Source organism: Nipponia nippon, unplaced genomic scaffold (genome assembly GCF_047370975.1).
Source record: "Nipponia nippon isolate SJK-2023a ecotype South Korea unplaced genomic scaffold, ASM4737097v1 scaffold_3, whole genome shotgun sequence".
NCBI classification, from domain to species: domain Eukaryota; kingdom Metazoa; phylum Chordata; class Aves; order Pelecaniformes; family Threskiornithidae; genus Nipponia; species Nipponia nippon.
Window position 1 is genome coordinate 26,819,766 of NW_028262347.1, and position 19,733 is coordinate 26,839,498.

Consider the following 19,733-nt stretch of genomic DNA (forward strand, 5'->3'; position numbering starts at 1 on the left):
ACTGTTGCATGACTTGTATTTCTAAATGTAATCACTTCGGAAGCAACTACTTTGGCCATAAGCAGACCATTTCTGCAAAATGTTCAGATTACCAATACCTGTGCAAGTGTACTCACATTTAATAACACACACTTAAGGACTGCTCTCCTAAGGCCATGAAAATGACCAAATGTAGTAAAGTCACCATCTTGAAATCAGAAGGCTTTAAGCAGGATCTCTAGAACTTAAATTTATTTACTCAAGGCAGCAGACCAAACTGTTTTGCAAGAGTTTATGTTCATGACAGAGGGTTTTATTGCTTGTCCAGTTGGATCAGAGATATAAGGAGAAATAACGACAGCATTTTTTAATCCTTGAATATTTCCAACAGCACAATCAGATTTCGTAAGTGAAATACAATCACACTGTCATCCCATCAAAGCATTAGGAAGCATATCCTATGGTTTAATGATTGAAGTATGTTTTTATTTTCATAAATCAGCAAACTAGGATTCTAATTTTTTAATGTATTTTCTAAAATGTATCATACACTATAGAAACATACATAATACGATACAGATGTAGAAACTCTAGGCAGTAAGCTACCAATCTGGATAAGGAAAACTGTATTTACAATAGTAACTGCATATGCTATGCATCGTCTATGTTTGTACTACTAAATAAGGAGGCCAAGGCCAAGTGTCACACCAAACACTAGATGGGAGCCACAGCAAGTGCACAGAGCATGCGCTCACACAGTGCTTTCCAGAGGGAACTCATCTTAAGTAATGCTTAAGCAGCGCTTCTTAAAATGTCCAGCTGGCAGCTCAGCACCACCCAGCCGCTTGCTCACTCCCCCCAGAATTAGGTGGGGGAGAGAATCGGAAGGGCAGAAGTGAGAAAACTTGTGGGTTGAGATAAAGACAGTTTAATAGGTAAACCTATGGAAAATAAGGAGTCCATTCACTACTTCCCATTGGCAGGTGTGTGTTTAGCTATTTGCAGGAAAGCAGGGCTCCATCACATGTAACGGTTACTTGGAAAGACAAATACTATGACTCTGAATGTCCCCCCCTTCCTTCTTCTTCCCCCAGCTTTATATGCCGAGCACGACGTCATATGGTATGGGATATTGCTTCGGTCAGTTGGGGTCAGCTGTCCCAGCTGTGTTCCCTCCCAACTTCTTGTGCACCCCCAGCCTACTCGCTGGTGGGGTGGTGTGAGAAGCAGAAAAAAGAACCCTTGATGATGTGTAAGCACTGTTCAGCAATAGCTAAAACATCAGTGTGTTAGCAACACTGTTGTGGTCGCAAATCCAAAACATAGCTTCATATAAGCTACTATGAAGAAAATTAACTATATCCCAGCCAAAACCAGTACATCTAGTAGTCCAGTGAAACAGAGTGTAAGAGTAGAGAGCACTAGTCTAATGATTTCCATAAACTGCTCCCTGACAGTGTGCTTGTGGTAAATGTTCATGCTGCTACCATCTGCAGTTCCTTTTTCTTCATTAGTGTGGTCACATCACCTTTCCATGCACTTTTTTGTACATATAGCAGCCTTTGCAGGCTTGTACTTTGTGCTTTAGGTACTCTGTGTACATTTTGAATTATTATGCAGTTTTATAACTAAACAATCGTAACCTCCCTCATCTTGAAACCATTCCTATGCCAAATACTGTGTGAAAAAATAAAAGATACTATTTGCAGGGCCTTTAGAGTATGTAGTCTGGTCTGCTTTTTCACCACCAACATTCAAATTTACAGGTGCTACTACTGCTTCTACCAAGTGCTATATTAGGTGCACTCCACACCACTGGACTCTATCATTCTATATTTTTTGCCCCTTACATACAAACTCCAGTTTGCCATCATACACACTTACAAGATGTATCAGGATCTTTCTCTAAACCATTTGTTAACTTTTATGCTATCAACATTACTTTCTCATATACTATAAATGCCATCATAGCTTGTGTCATTTTCTAGAATCTTAGCTATTACATATAGCATTTTGCCTTGAAGTTTCAGCAGATGCTAACACTGTATAATTTGCACTAATAGGGACACATTTTAAAACGTGAACTCTGGTAGCTGCAAAATCTGCAAATCTAGATGCAGAAAATCTACATAAGCAATTCACTGATACCCCTCTGAAAATGAATGTGCAAAGTCTTGGGTGATTATTTGCAGATAAATCAGCATAAGCTGGATGTAAATCTTAAACATGGAACTCAATCTCAAAAAAAATTCTTGCTCACTGATGAGAAATAAGCTTGCAATTTCGGAACACTTTATGTGAATGCCTTCCCCATGTCAAAGCATGGGGTTTCTGTAGCTTAGGATCATAGCACAAAAGAGACATTAGCTTCAAAGGACATTGACAGAGACTGGATTAACACATTAGGGAAATCAATACCACCCACCAGATAATGGAGCAGAACTGGGAAGAAGAAGAAGGGACTCATCTGATGTGACAAAATTATAAACTTCTGTGGTGGGTTGACCTTGGCTGACTGCCAGGTGCCCACCAAGGTGCTCTCTCACTCCCCCTCCTCAGCAGGACAAGGGGGAGAAAATTAGATGGAAAAGCTTGTGGGTTGAGATAAGGACAGGAAGATTGCTCACCAATCACTGCCACAGGCAAAACAGACCTGACTTGCAGAAGATTAATTTAGTTTTTTCCCAAATAAAAAAAAAAATAGAGTAAGATAGAGAGAAAGAAAGACAAAACTAAAAAAACTTTCCCCCACCCCACTCTTTCTTCCCAGGTTCAACTTCACTCCTTTCTTCCCAACTCTTCTACCTCTTCCCCGCTCTACCACAGTGCAGGGGAGATGTGGAATGGGGGTTGTGGTCAGTTCACAACACTTCATCTCTGCCACTCCTTCCTCCTCACACTCTTCCCCTGCTCCAGCATGAGGTCCTTCCCATGGGATACAGTCCTTCAAGAACTGCTCCAGCGTAGGTCCTTTCCATGGGTTACAATCCTTCAGGAACAGATTGCTCCAGTGTGGGTCCATGGGATGCAGTTTGTACCAGAAAACCTGCTCGGTATCAGCTCCTCTCCACAGACCACAGTTCTTGCCAGGAGCCTGCTCCTACATTGTCTCTCCATAAGCTACAGTTTCCTTCAGGGCATGTCCACCTGCTCCAGCGTGGGGTCCTCATCGAGATCATCGAGTCCAACCATTAACCTAGCACTGCCAAGCCCACCACTAAACCATGTCCCCGAGCACCATGTCTACCCGTCTTTCAAATACCTCCAGGGATGGAAACTCAACCACTTCCCTGGGCAGCCTGTACCAATACCTGACTACCCTTCGGTGAAGAAGTTTTTCCTAACATACAACCTAAACTTCCCCTGGCACAGCTTCAGGCCATTTCCTCTCGTCTTATTGCTTGTTACTCGGGAGAAGAGACCAACACCCTCCTCACTACAACCTCCTTTCAGGTAATTGTAGAGAGCGATAAGGTCTCCCCTCAGCCTCCTCTTCTCCAAACTAAACAACCCCAGTTCCCTCAGCCATTCCTCATAAGTCTTGTTCTCTTCAAGACCCTTCACCAGCTTCGTTGCCCTTCTTTGGACACGCTTTAGTACATCCATGTTGTTCTTGTAGTGAGGGGCCCAAAACTGAACCCAGTACTCAAGGTGCAGCCTCACCAGTGCCGAGTACAGGGGCACTATCACCTCCCTGGTCCTGCTGGCCACACTATTCCTGATACAAGCCAGGATGCCATTGGCCCCCTTGGCCACCTGAGTACACTGCTGGCTCATGTTCAGGCGGCTGTCAACCAACACCCCCAGGTCCTTTTCAGCCAGGCAGTTCTCCAGCCGCTCTTCCCCAAGCCTGTAGCGTTGCCTGGGGTTGTTGTGACCCAAGTGCAGGACCCAGCACTCAGCCTTGTTGAATCTCATACAGTTGGCCCTGGCCCAACGATCCAGCCTGTCCAGGTCCCTCTGCAGGGCCTTCCTACCCTCCAGCAGATCGACACTTCCACCCAACTTGGTGTCATCTGCAAACTTACTGAGGGTGCACTCAATCCCCTCATCCAGATCATCGATGAAGATATTGAACAGGACCGTCCCCAGTACTTAGCCCTGGAGAACACCACCAGCTGGATTTGACTCCTTTCACCACCACCCTCTGGGCTCGGCTGTCCAGCCAGTTTTTAACCCAGCGCACAGTGCATCCATCCAAGCCATGAGCAGCCACCTTCTCCAGGAGAATGCTGTGGAGACAGCATCAAAGGCCTTACTAAAGTCCAAGCAGACAACATCCATAGCCTTCCCCTCATCCACTAAGCGGGTCACCTTGTCATAGAAGGAGACCAGGTTGGTGAAGCAGGACCTCCCTTTCATGATCCCGTGCTGGCTGGGCCTGATCCCCCGATTGTCCTGCACGTGCCGTGTAATGGCACTCAAGATGATCTGCTCCATGACCTTTCCCGGCACTGAGGTCAGGCTGACAGGCCTGTACTTCCCCAGATCCTCCTTCCGACCCTTCTTGTAGATGGGTGTCATATTTGCTAACTTCCAGTAATCTGGAATCTCCCCGATTGACCAGGATGGCTGATAAATGATGGAAAGTGGCTTGGCAAGCTCCTCTGCCAGCTCCCTCAGTATCCTCGGGTGGATTCCGTCTGGCCCCATGGAGTTGTGGGCATCCAGGTGGAGGAGCAGGTCGGTGACTGCCACCTCTTTGACAACTGGGGCTTCATTCTGCATCCTATCTCCATCTCCCAGCTCAGGGGCCTGAAAACCCCGAGGATGACCGGTCTGGCTATTGAAGACTGAGGCAAAGAAGGCATTAAGTACCTCAGCCTTCTCCTCATCCTTCGTGGCAAAGTTTCCCTCCGCATCCAACAAAGGAGGGAGATTCTCCTTGGCCTTCCTTTTGTCGCCGATATATTTGTAGAAACATTTTTTGGTATCTTTAACAGTGGTGGCCAGTTTAAGTTCTAGCTGGGCCTTCGCCTTTCTAATCTTCTCCCTGCATAACGTCACAACACCTTTGTAGTCCTCCTGAGTTGCCTGCCCCTTCTTCCAAAGGTGGTAGGCTCTTTTTTTTTTTCCTGAGTTCCATCCAAAGCTCTCTGTTCAGCCAGACCGGTCTTCTCCCCCGCCTGCTCGACTTACGGCACATAGGGATGGCCTGCTCCTGTGCCTTTGAGATTTCCTTCCTGAATAACATCCAGCCTTCCTGGACTCCTTTGCCCTTCAGGACTGCCTCCCAAGGGACTCTGTTAACCAGACTCCTAAACAATCCAAAGTCCAAAGTTCCTCTCATATTTTTCTCACTCCTCTCTCTCACAACTGCTGTGCAGCGTTTTTTATCTTTTCTCAAATACATTTTCCCTGAGTCGTCAACAGCGTTGCTGATGGGCTCAGCTTTGGCCAGCAGTGGGTCTGTTTTGGAGTCAGCTGGAACTGGCTCACCCTGACATGAGGGTTGCTCCTGGTGCCTTCTTACAGAGGCCAACTCCGAGCCTCCTCACCCCACCAAAACCTTGCCACATAAACCCGATACATCTCCTAACTGCACCACACTGTGAACTAAGGAATTATCTCATTTCTGGTCAGATTCATGGCACCACATAACCTTTATACAATAGAACCAAAGAGCAAACTCTCATTCTAACCCTCGATGAATGACCTCTCTTTCCAAAGCATAATTTTATAGTTGAAGGGTACAGTTCTCTATATCTTTATTCCTATGAGCAGTTTTTTCTCCTTGAATTTCATCTCTGTACTCAGTGCACTCAGTAGGTATACTTGCATGCCCATAGATACTTGTAGAGTAAATGCAGGCCAATTTGAGCCCAGATACATTTCAGATATAAGATCACCATGAAATCCTCTTTTAAGCTCAGTGCAGTGAGAGGTTTGCCCACAAGAATAAAGAGTAGCTGAACACATCTTTCTACTCAACTTCTAACTCACAGTTTTCTGTGCAAACTTTCCTAATATAATTCTTAATTGCTAGAAGACCAGATAAGCTGGAATTAAGTATGACATAAATAAAAGCAGGAGGGGGGAGCAAGACAGTAGCCTAGAGCTTGTTCAGCTCTTGTAAAGAGAGCTGAAAACAATTTAACTTTGCTTCAGTACTGATGTGGAAACTGGTCTGGAATAGATGCTTCCCCAGACTCTAATTAGAAAAGAAAAAATGGAAGCAATGAAGGTCATTGTTGACAAGGCATGTTCTTATTGATAACAATATAATTTGTAGCTGCTTTCAAACTAAAGTATGCTTAAATGGCTAATTAGAACATCCAAATAAACACTTTTAGAGTAAAAAACCTTTCCTTCCTGTAGACACATTTCTCAGGGATGTCTTTAACTCTGACTGTTCTTCAGGGAATTAATGTTTAAACAGTTAGATAATTAATAATCTGTCTAAGTATCCCTGATTTTTGTTATGCTTAGCTTTTCATTAGCTTTAATCCTTATCTTTGCTTCATGTCTGTATTTAATACCCTGCAGAACTCTCCTGAAATGCATTTCTACAAAATCGTATCTGGGCAAATATTGCAACATAGTAAGTACAAATATTTCTTTGAATTTAAAAGAACTATTTTCTTCAACCATATTATGCTTTTAAAATAAATATTTAAACAACCATGTTTTCACTTGTATGCATTTTTTTTCCTGAATAGCTTCTTATACAAGTAAGTATACTCTTATAGAAGCGTAAAAGTGTACTATTTTTAGTTTTATCACTAGTTCTTCCATATCATCTGGTATTATAATTTTCCCTCATTTTATTAGACATCAGGAATAATACAACAAAATATATATTAGAAATTAGAGAGAACAAGACATGTGCAAGACCATTAGTTCAAAACAGACTATAAGTGGTAATATGCTTCTTCAAACCATACAGATGTTACTTAGATTACTTATGGAATAAAACAACATATTTGTGAAAGTAGGATTGGTTTTATACAAACATGTCGAAATTTATTGGACAATGTATTTGTAGTGAGTAAATACAGTTCCTCTACTACAGTACTTGGCATGTAGATCTTTAAATCAAAAGAGCTCAGAAAATGGAACTAATCCTCTAAGTATTTAAATATTTTGGTTGCTCTAATTTTTGCTTTTTTCCTATCTTCAATTATTTACTTCACTGATGGTTTTGCTATGTGGGGGTATTCACACAATTCAGTTTTAGCCATCCAAATTCCTTTTAGTATGACTAATAAAGGGGCTTACTGAACAGCCAGTGGTCCCCTTATGAACAGATGGCAAAAACTGATGCTGTTAGCATCAGACCACCCATTAAACTCTGGTGAGACCACAGGGGCTAATTCTGCATCCCTACCTACAGAATATTACTTCTCAATACGCTGATTTAACTATGCATGAGAAAACTGAAAGCAACTGCAGGAGGAAATGGCTTTTTTCCTCGCTTTGATCATTTGAGCTTCAAATATGCTAAGAGTCTGTACCATCCACTGGTAGAAGTGAAGAATTCAGTCTGATCTAAGAACTTAAGAAGGAGAGTTGTACCTAGCATTCTATTAAAGGTTAAAATAAATACATCATCCATGCAGAGGAGAAAAGTTTTGTTGTTAAACAGTATATTTGGAGATAGTTGAGATCCTCTACCTATTTTCCAGTAGAGAAGACAGACCTATGGCTTTAAGTGGAAACATAAATCTGTGTTGTAGAGCCCACTGCCAAGACCTGTGATTAGAAAATGAGATCATTGCTTGCTCGCTTTTTCCAAACTTTTTTTTTTGTTTCTGCATGCCTCTGCACTTTGAGTTACAGGTTTTCTCTCAACAATTATTTATTTCTACAATACAGCCTGTGTAAAATCCTGCTGCCAGGGAACTGGTCCACAGTAAGTTAATCATGCACATTATACTGTAGTTACACTATGACCCTGTCTGCTTTTCCACCTTGTCAAAAGTGATTTAAAATTTCACCTTACACTTACCAGTAGTTGGGCTTGATTTCCTTGTGAAAGTTTTATTCATATCTGGTCATTCCCTGATGCGAGTAGCTACATATTTGTTTAATGCTTCTTTGGCATATGGATCAGCTCCCAAACTGACAAGCTCTTTAGCACTCATGGTCAGGATTTTAGAATTCGTTGCCAAAAATATATCAAAACATTGACTCCTTCTTATCACGAGGAGGAAATGCTACTTCCTCAAGACACATTTACATTGGCTTTAGCTGCATATTCTTGGTATATTTTGAAATAAGATGTTTTATCAAACAGTATTTGTCTAACTTAGTTTTGACAGCATCTATAATGAAAAATTATGGCAGACACTTTAAAAGGAACAGACTGTATTGTAGAGAACTTTCACACAATATGTTGTGTACTATGGCATGCATGCCATTGAATTTTGAACAAGCTATAAGAATGTGAATGAAATAGCAAAGATTTATAAAAATTTCTTTAGAGAAGCAAGTGTGAATGAAGAGAATGAAGAACATTTTACCACATTGAACAGAGACTGTGATTTGCATACAGGTTAAAATGGGAGTCAGTACTCACAAGCACAGAGCATGTACTTGATTCTGTAGCCATTTCTTAAGGAAATCTTCTGCAGGAGGTCAGGCTGGGAAATAGCATTTAAGATATTTATTACAGAAATGAATTGCTGGAGTTAGCCTACAAGTATATATTAAAGAATCTGCTTTTCACAGGCTTATTGAGGTCAAGTGGGTATGGCTTCCAGGAGAAAGCTTTATGTCAGTACTAAGTGCTTACAGAACCGCTTTGTACAGGATAAATCAGACTGCATTAAGAAAAGTATAGCTTCTTTCTGCAAGACTTTAAGTATTTCAAGGTGCATGTAACCTTTAGGCCACCCAGCCTGTTAATGTCTGTATCAAGAAGGCTATTGGGCCATACTGCCACTTGCTCTGGACTTGTGCACCTGGGTTTCCTTTGCATAGTGTTCCAGTTTTGGCTGGGATAGAGTTAATTTTCTTCTTAGTAGCTGTTTTGGATTTGGTATGAGAATAATGTTGATAACACACTGATGTTTTAGTTGTTGCTAAGTAGTGCTTACACTAGTCAAGGACTTTTCAGCTTCCCATGCTCTGCCAGGTACACAAGAAGCTGGGAGGAAGCACTGTCAGGACAGCTGACCCAGACTGGCCAAAGGGCTATGCCATACCGTATGGCGTCATGCTCAGTATATAAACTGGGGGAAGTTGGCTGGGGGGACAGTGATCGCTGCTCAAGGACAGGCTGGCATTGGTCAGCGGGTGGTGAGCAATTGCATTGTGCATCAGTTATTTTGTATATTCTTTTATCATTATTATTATTATTTTCTCCCTCTGCTGTCCTATTAACTGTCTTTACCTCAACCCATGGGTTTCACTTTTTTTCTTCCTGATTCTCTCCCCTGTCCCACTGGGGGGGGAAGGGTGAGCGAGCAGGTGTGTGGTGCTTAGTTGCCAACTGGAGTTAAACCACGACAGGTAGAAAAGAAGAAATGGGAGCAGGAAGCACAGAAAGGAAGATTATGAGAATAGTGCATGCCTGTATCCTGTCCTGTTGTGGAACTGGGACACAACTGAGAAGTCTTCAGGTCAAAGGCCATCTCAGCATGGTATACACAATGAATTCCTGTCTTGGATACATTTCTCTTGCTATGCCTTGTGTAGAATCATTTAGAATCATTTACGTTGGAAAAGACCCTTAAGATCATTGAGTCCAACCATAAACCTAACACGGCCAAGTCCACCACTAAACCATGTCCCTAGACGCCATGTCTACACATCTTTTAAATACTTCCAGGGACAGTAACGCAACCACTTCCCTGGGCAGCCTGTTCCAATGCTTGACAACCCTTTTGGTGAAGAAACTTTTCCTAATATCCAATCTAAACCTCCCCTGGTGCAACTTGCGGGTGTTTCCTCTTGTCCTATCACTTGTTACTTGGGAGAAGAGACCGACCCCCGCCTCGCTACAACCTCCTTTCACGTAGTTGTAGAGAGCGTTAAGGTCTCCCCTGAGCCTCCTTTCCTCCAGCCTAAACAACCCCAGTTCCCTCAGCCGCTCCTCATAACACTTGTTCTCTAAACAAGTGTTTATAAGGGCACTTAACTCCACAGCTCAGGCAGGTTTTAGTATTACAAATTCCTTTGCACATCTAGGCTTAGTCCAGTCAACATCTACAGCTCTCAGCAGTTTTGAAAACACATTGACAACACTACAGTTTTAAATTCACTGTAAAATTATAATTCTCTGTTCCTGAAATGTTTCTACTTTCACAGGATTACATGACCAATTATTACTCCTGGACATAACTAAGCACATACTTAGTGCACACAACTTTCTTATTTGTTGAGAATGCTGTCATCAGATAATTAATCACCGGTAAGTTTCTACTGTCTTTGTGTATGCATGCTCATCCCTCATCAATAGTCAAAGTGAATTTAGTCAATTCAACTTCACAAGTAAGAATGTAGAAATAAACCTGAGTGATAGGGAAACTTAGGTTCCAACTTTTGAAGTTCGGATCCTTATCTGTAAAGCTTTTTAGTATATGATTCATAATTCTGCTTTGTGTCCTGTTTCTCTTTACATACACTTTCTACCAGCTAGACCAGCAACTCAGATATTGTTTAGAAGTATAATTTTACCATAGCATATAAGCAAGTTGATATAAAGCTGACATCATGAACAGAAGGATTTATTCACTTTTATTCACAGATTACAGGAGCATCCATCTAGACTTGTTAGCCCTTTTTAAAGTTAAGCATGATAATCACAGAATTCAAATTAAACTACTGAAATCCATTACCACACTCATAATGTCAAAAGCACATGAAATCTGAGATCTAAATACCCTATACAACTAAAAAATTCTGCCCAATTTTAATTTATTACTTCCCTAAATGCTCATGAAAACAATAGATGAGCTAACATATCTAGTCCCTCTCCCTCATCAAGGTGCACTGCAAAAGCATTTCTCTTTCAAATGGAATCCCTGCACTATTAAAGCTCTTATTGATATAAAGTGAATGCATAGGAGGCAAGCAGCCTCAGTTTCATAACTGAACAGAAAAATGACAAAGAAGTTGAACATATCTTTTGAGAAGAAAAATGAAAGATTCTACTGGAAACTACAAGCTGCTGATTCTGTGTCTCATTTGAGCGTTATTAGTGATGCCTAAATTTACACCCAGAATATGGCTGGAATTAACAAACAGGTAACAGGTGTGGGCTGTTCTCTAGAATTTTTGAGCTATTCTGATAAAAGCTGCCAGTCAAAAAGATGAAAGATGTTTTCAGCATTTCAAAATGAACAAGAAATATGGGAGGTGATTGGGCATGTCACTAAATCTGTGGAAGCGAGATGCTGTTCTGTTAAATATTTACAGGTCATTATAATATTATGGAAAAGTTTTATGTATAGCATTTGCAGAAAACAGTTTTGTTATTCCCCACTGCCACCACCCCTCACTCCTGCCAAATGATGAAAGTACATATAAGGATATTAGTCTCTTCATAAACTTTTATTGGTGGAAACTTTACACCGTTAAAAACAATGCCATTAACATTATTCAGTCTAAGAGTGCACTATAGTTCTTTAGAGCTTCATCTAATGTGCACTGCTCTGTTACGTAATAGCAGAAGAGAGGTACCAAATGCTCATGCTCTACCTTCAGCATGGATGACATTTTGATAGAAATGAAAGACAGAAACCCATTTTAGATCAGGAGAGGAACAGTCACAAGTAGGGTGTTTGCAGAAGTGCTTTGGTCTTGTAATGCACAACCCTAAGTCTGTCTTGCTTGTTGCTGCTCTGTTAAGGTAGTCCGCTTGTTCTACTAGCTCCTTTTAAAGGTAGCAGTCATATCTTCCAATGTTTAAACCTACATATTGTTCATAGCCAGCCTTGCTTCTTTCATTCACTCACAAAGACCCTCGAGCTAATTGAAAAACTGCTGTAAATAAGCATTCAGAGTCAAAACTACAAATGCAGTCTGGGATCTGCATTTTGACCAGGTATGCCTTTCCATTTCTAACTCAAAACAATTAACTGGTAATTGCACACACCAATTCCAACTTGATTATATACTTACATATTGTGATAAGAAAACTTGGAAATTTGCATTTGAACATATGTTTACTAGTTCATTACTACAACAGATTCCTTTTCTGGTCCTGCAAAATTCAAATAACTTTTTAGAACTGAAACAGGGATGAACTACATCAGGGAAACACTGATCTTGCCAGGCACCACCACTTCTGCCTTTGGGATTTTCACCAGGAAGAATGGCTTACCAGCACAAAGCAGAAGACGACTAAAGAGATTTCACAGAGTCATCTATCAATATGCAGTCTTTAAATCTTAGTGTTTTAAAGTATTTAAAAAATCTGACGTCTTCCCAGGTCCAATACATGTAAAAATGCTGGACTGAGAGAAAACTGAGATAAAGTTAAAAGGAACTGAGTGGCAAAAGATGATACAAACATTTTTTCCCCAGGTTTTATACAGGATTTTGCAGGCACATGGAACTAGTGTTGCCATATTAGCACTCAGCAGCAAGAGATGATTTCAGAGCAGAGTTGTCCTACTGTGGCGTTAAATGATTGCCTCCAAAAGCTATTAACAAAAAGAGTTGCATAAAATAAAATCTTCTGAATGAATCAGTGAAACTTTGATGTAGTTTCAAAAAGTGAAATTAGCTTAGGTTTTAACTTGAAATATTATTTTCTGTTTGGATCAATAGATGGTGAAACAATAAAAAAAACCTGCTGAAAGTGTAATATTTTTGGACTAGTTTTTCTGTCTAAATGCTCAAAACTTTGCTGAAAGAAGATTCTTCTGTCATTTTTATACCAGTTTTACAAAATCAAAGCAGGAAAGCTTGAAGTTTTGGACAAGTATTTTAATATTTGGCTGGATATGAAAACTACAACCAAGCTCTTCAGCCTTTTGAAGCTGACTCTTCAGTAAGTGATGAAAAACAATGGAAAGAACAAGACATCCCAAGAATAGAAGTGAGAGCACATTTTTTCCCCTATCTGGACATTTTCTCCAATTTAACCTTCTGTAATTTTCAACTTTTTCTCATCCTTTACCATATGTATTTATAGATACACTCACTTTCATTGCAACTTTCATTTCTTATATAAAACTATTCTTTCTGCTGCACTGTAAGAATGCTTAATATTTTAATATCTTTTTTCTTTCTTTTTATTCTCTGACAGGTATAGGATCTGCTGCATGCAACTATTATCATCCTTTCGTTTAGCAATCTTCCTCCTTGTTTGGAAGAATATTTTCCTCATGAACAGGTGTATAAAGCTTATGATGCCTAACAGAAAATAGAAAGAAGCAGTCCATTTTTATTAGTAAAGCATCATCGTCTGTACTATCTTCTCATAAAATATTATGAAACAGCCCTTTCTATGTGGGAATTTTGCACCTTATTTTCAAATAGTGTTTTCCTCAACAGATGTTAAATATGAGACAATGACATTTTGTTAAAATCAATGACTAGGAAGGGAGCAGTGAGAGTTTGCATGTGTTACCAATTTTTAGATTGCCAGTCTGCAGTAATGCTGGAGTGCAGACAGAACTAGGTGTTATCATAGTAAAACAAAACCCAGATGTTCACTTTGCATCTCTTTTGTCTTTCTGCTCAACTTGAGTATTAAAGGACTTGTGTTCAGTCTGCAATTTTCAGCAAATCATTTGCACATCAACACTGTTAACCATCAGATACACTGTGACAATTGCTGAAGTCTTATTTTCAGCAAAACACATTTTGCTCCCCTCCACATGCAAACATTTCCACATATGCTTCTGCTGTCACATTTACAGAAGATATCAGTTAATGTACAATTACCATATGTTCTTGACAGGATGGAGTCCTTCCTAGCAATTTTTCACCAGATTTTCAGTTTCTGATGTTGAAATCTGAATAATATGTATTGTAAAGAACAGACATTGTTTTACCTGCTGTGTCAGGTAGTTATTAACCTCAGAGGTCATCCCTAATAATAAACAGCAACAGGGTTCATTTGTGAATTGGCCATTGCAGTAAAATAGGGTATATCTGGATATTCCAACACATTGAACCCTATGATTCCATTGCTTACTTCCTAAATGCACGGAATCTGAATATTCAGTCTTTTTTCTAGGTATGCTGTGCTTGAACTTGCATCCTGAAATAAAAAGGAAATTATATAGTAAAACCAGGGACTGAATCCATCGCATGAGTCCTTAATTCTCAGCAAGGAAATTTAAAAAGTGCTTAATATAAGGTAGAATAATCAATTTTCAGTTTGTAAGAGCCATAAACAATTTAAAGGCACTATTGAATGCCATTACTCCATAAAGTTGTCATTAAGAAATCAGCTGAGCACCTAAGAAGCTGCTATCCTGTTAGAAAACTCTGATTCTTTTAAGAAGCATTAACAAGTCACAAATAGCACATTAATTAATGTTAAAAGTGCTTTAGCAGTCAAGTGTTCACTTGGAATTTTGTCTGTACAGTTATGGTATTTGTGGCTCAGATTCACACTCCAGCCCTCACCTAGCGGACAAGTCAGCTTGCGGGTGGGGATAGTTTACATGCAAGTCGAAGTTAGTGAAGGGATCTTCAAAGAGTCCTACTTCCTTCATCATGCAATGTCATGCCCGAGACTAATGCCCAAACAGTAACAGATTACAGAAACCACAGGTAGACCAAATTTACCCAACAAGGCACACTACCATTTCCTACCTATTCTTACAGTTCCAGTACAAATCATTTTTTAATCTGGATGGAAAATAAAAAAACCACGCAAAAATATAAAATACACCTGCAAAATATAAAAATTATGCATGTATTTTACCAAATTTGCAGCATGTCCTTTGAAGAACCTAGATTAGCCATGCTTCTCCATCTCTGCTCCCTTCCTCCAGACCTCCTTCCCCACCGCAAGGTCCAAGTAAACAAATTAAGGTTAGGTCTTCCATAGGAATTTTTGTTAGTTGCCACTCCTGTGGAGCACCATGTGAAAGCCTTGCCCATGTACTGCTACTAAGCAGAATCTAATTATCAGGTCCTTTCTTCCTATCAGTAGCAGCAGCAACAGCTTCCAGCTTGGCTTGTTGCTGTTCTTTCCCAAATCACCCAAAATACAGAGAAGAAGGTGGAAAGACAGAGGGAACAGAGAAGCAGCAGTTCTTTGGTGCTGAAAGCAAAGGAAAAGGGGAGGAAAGGAAAATAAGAATTAAAGTTAGAATTGCTGCTAAATTATATTGTGCTTTCTGTCTAGCTGAACCCTGTGTCTTCCATCCCCCTGAAATCCTGACGTCACTCATCACTTAGTAAAGTAAATGGTTTATTAATCAAATAGACTAATTTGCTTGCTATTACATGCTTTACTTTACTTGTTACAAGTAATCTTATACCAAATTGTCCTGAAAACAGTCAGCAGAATCATTTGTCATTCTACAGCCATGTAAAAAAGGAAAGGAAGTTAAAACAGGAAGATTTGATCAACTTAATCAGAATGGAAAAAGGTGTAGCTTTACTGAGGTCTCTGCTTATAGCTAAAAAGGCTGGGTTGGGCACCTTTGCTCTTGTTAATGAAAAAAGAATAACTGCTATATTTCCGAGTATAGGAATATTCAGGGATCATTTACCATTTCAAATCTCCTCTGAATTGTACTTATCTTTTCCCTTGAAACTCAAAATATTACTGTGAAAAACTTCCTTCTGAAAACAACATTACAACATAGCAGTTTGATATATCCCTGGTGAATCAATAATTCAGATGAGAGCATTCATCAGCTGGCTTCACTGTACTATTTTGTTATTAAAAACAACAACAATGCAAACAAAATATGATTTTTGAGTAAGTAAAATAATGACTTAATATTACCATCCCTTTGTAATTATTGATACATGATTGCTAAATTCTAAGGTGCCATCAACAAATGTTAAAAAGGATGTTCTTCATACCAGAAAGAGCTTCCTAGTGCCCATTCTGTTGTCTCAGAATTAATTCCAGAAGTAAGGCTTTCCTTTAATTAACTGTACCACTTGGGAATCTGTTCTGCTTCAAAAACATTTCTGGTCCCATAAAATGCAGATGATCTTCCCACTGTTTTGCTGATTCTTCTTTTTATCTGGTTGTAACCCAACAGATCACAGCCGAGGCTTCTGTATGGAGCAGTTCTGACTGGACTGAAATGAAGAGAGGGACAAGGTGACAGCAGTCCATCATTAGTGTTACTGTAGCTTACAGGTGCATGCGACTACCTCCAAACCCCAGCCACCCCAGGCTTTAACATCGCTTAAAGCCACAGGAGGTCCAACAGTCTACGTTGGTGTTGGCCTGCTCTGTTTTTCGTCTGAGGTAACTTTCAGTTTGTTATTAGCCGTTAATGGTTGACAGGAGACAGTAACCTTTAAGTTATTGGGCAGCTATAAGCAGCAGTACTTATTTTTTCTAAATTGTTAGCACATCTGAAATAGATGCCATGTCACGATTAATATAACAGTAATGACACCTCTCCAGGGTATTCCAAAACAGTATATTCAAAGTTCACATTGTTTAATGGAACAATTAGTGCAATAATTTTGACTCTAATATATCTTCACTTGTAAATCATCAAGCCATTAACCTTAATAAAGCCAATCTGCTGTCATTTATCATGCTCATCTAAATTGCTTGATACTGCAATAACAGAATACTTCACAGTAAGAAGTGTTTGAATGCCCCAGTGAAACCTGATAAATACAGCAACCTTTTAATGCACTGGAAGTATTTTGTAAAGAACAAAGGCAAGCTGGAAAGATACAAGAAATAAAACAGGGCCAAAAAAAACAGGTAAAGTTAAACATAACAAAATGGAAGGTGCTGGTGGCAAACAGTCCCTGCATTATAATCAAAACCAGACATGTAAAGTGCAGAGTAGGAAAACAGAACATCTTGGCACACAAAAATAAGCTAAATCAAATAGCTAGAGAGCGTAGACAATATGTATAAGTATCCCCTTGCGTACGAGTATTTTGAGTATGAGTCAGTAGCTGGAGTATACCATGTTAGTCACATGATAAAGTGATGCGAAACAACACTAAGGAATGTTCAGCAAGATAAGGTAGTAGATCAGAGGCCCAATTTTATTTAACCATGAGAATCAGTCCTATTACAGTAATATGTGAGAATTTTGCCCAGAAAATTTTGGTCAGAAGAACTACATCACTTAATTATAATGTAGATACCACCTTAACTCTTATCAGGTCAAACTCTACTGAAAATGCTTAATCACAGTGTAGATATTCTATTTTAGTTGCTTTCTTAATGATGAACTAATTCTTAATGTGCTTTGTTTGCCAATAATTATTGATTTATATATTCAAAAAGGACTAAATATCTCCCAAATGAAAAAATAAAAAAGCGTATCAGCACATAAGGAAAGTTATTAGAAGTTATTTTAATATGTGGATGGGTGAAAGAGCAACTTGAATCCAATGAACAATTTAGGGATTGTTTAACAGCATCATGAGGAATAATTTCAGAACTAAATGATCAAAATAAGGTTAAAAAAAAAAGTTCAAGGGGAATGAACAGATTATTACAATAATAGCTGTCCATTACATACAAAAATGGCACAGGTGAAAATGACTGTACTCCAGACTGTTTTGAGGGGAAAGAAAGCTCTGAAAGTGAAAGAAAAACACCTTAATCATACTTTTCATTTTACCTCCCCTAATCATCAACTGTCAGCATTACCACACTTCATGCTTAAAAAGTTGTACTGGTTATGCACTAACCTGTAAGAAACTCTTGAATAGCAAGTTCTACAGGACACAGAATACTATTTAAACTTACTGGCCCAGATCAGCAGCTGGCATATATCATTGTAGTTCTGCTTAAATCAACAGAACCTAGGTATCTGACTCAGAATTTCCAGAGGGAAATGATCATATATCTATGAATATCAGCCTGGCATTGTCTCTTGGTTTATAGGAAAGGTCTATAATTGGGCACACTCCTAATTTAGATATTTTAAACTTTCTGAGATATTGGCTCAAGTTAAAAGTACAACTGTCACTATCTATAACAGACACTTGGCAAACTTATCTCAACAAAAATAGCAGATTTAATACTTCATATGAAATGATGATTTGCAGTAATTCAAGGCAAGATAACCCCCATAGTATTCAGTCCCACACTAGGAGAGAATAGTTTGTTCCAAGCTAACATGTGAGTTGCATTACAGATAAATTACATGCAATGACAATAAACACATCTTTATTTTAGACCATACATTTCACCATATTTAGTGCCCTACTAGACTAATCTTCCACACTAGCTCTGATTTCATTAGTCTATGTGTCTTAGTTAAACAATGTGTGAAAAAATAGCAATATGTAATGAATAATGTATCCCCATCACCCAGAGTCATCTAAGCTGACTGGATTTTTTTTCCCCACATCTCTTATCATCAACAAATTAGGAGAATTTGCTTCATAAAATATACATATTGAGGGGAAAAAAAAAGTTAAGCCAGAGTTTCATACATAGCCTCTTCTCTTGGCAGTTACTCAATCTGTTATTGAAAACCGTGGTCTAGGTACTAACTCCGCATTGGAAGGTCCAGTGAGGTAACAGAATCAGAGAGAAGAGCCCTTGGAGGATTAAAGCCATGGGATTTTTGGTTGCATTAGCCAGCTGTACCACCAACTATGCAGTTCTGCTTTGGCAATGTAACTTAGCATTACCCCAACTATAAATAATTTTTTTTTTTCAGAGAAAGACAACCTTTCCCTGTGTCTTTCACTGCATTCACTGAACTTCAACCAGAGACTCTGAGAGCGTTCTCCAGCCCAGCGTTGGCTTGGTAACAATATTATAACTATGTTTGTGCATTCGGCAAAGTTATGTCATTCTTGCAAGTGAATTTCTGCACTTTCAAGTGCCCATAAAATGAGATTAGAGGCATATTGCACATCTATGCTTCTCAGTGGAGTAGGATGCAAAACCACCTGCATGTCAATTTGGCAAACTGCAGTACCCTGCAGGCAGTCCACCTCAGTCTGGAAAACTGAGTCAGGGCCATCTTAAAGCAGAACTCTCTGCTCTGCTAATGCAAAAATTTTGTTTCTGGCTGTGTAGCCAGTTTAGTGAGGATCTCAGCATTGTGTGGTATTGGCACTGATGGGTCCAGATACGTCTGAAACTCCTGGAATCACAACCTTAGTCTGTTGATTAGGGCACTGGTCCTGAGCAGGGCAGAATGAGTTCAGGCTGTGAGTCAGAGACGTGCAGGGCTGGTGAGAGAGCATCATAACACTGAGAACCCTGGAGACAAAAGCTGCCAAAGCACTGCCAGTCTCCCTGGACCAGACAAATGGAGCTGGAAATCTCCATTTTCCTGAAAAAGTGTAAGATCTTCCAAGGAGTGACAAGTGAAGTATTTCAATAAATCCATTTCCAAACCTGGTCAAGACTTAGAAGACCAGAAGTATAACACAAAAACAGACGTTACATACTTGAATAGAAAGTCTTGGTCTGGAAATTCATGTTTGAGACATACATTCCTGTTCTTTGCATGTTAAATACATACAATGTAACCACTGATAGATCTGTGTTCAAAAGAAAAATGAGAGAGAAGTAAATACAAATCAACTATAAAATTCAACATATAAAGGTGATAAAATGGCAAGCCAGAATCAGAAGTTAAAGAACAAATATTCAAGGTTTATAAAACGTAATAAATGTACATTACAAAACATCCATTCCATCACATTTTCTACTATTT

General features: G+C 39.4%; 1 long non-coding RNA gene across 1 annotated transcript; it reads left to right on the forward strand.

The window, feature by feature from the left end:
• The first annotated feature begins 6,451 nt into the window (after window positions 1-6,451).
• On the forward strand, window positions 6,452-18,946 carry LOC148054531 (uncharacterized). The gene is made up of 5 exons (XR_015706812.1): window positions 6,452-6,520; window positions 10,231-10,333; window positions 12,810-12,967; window positions 16,110-16,321; window positions 18,723-18,946. It is a non-coding gene; the product is annotated as an uncharacterized LOC148054531 (long non-coding RNA).
• Window positions 18,947-19,733: the final 787 nt, after the last annotated feature.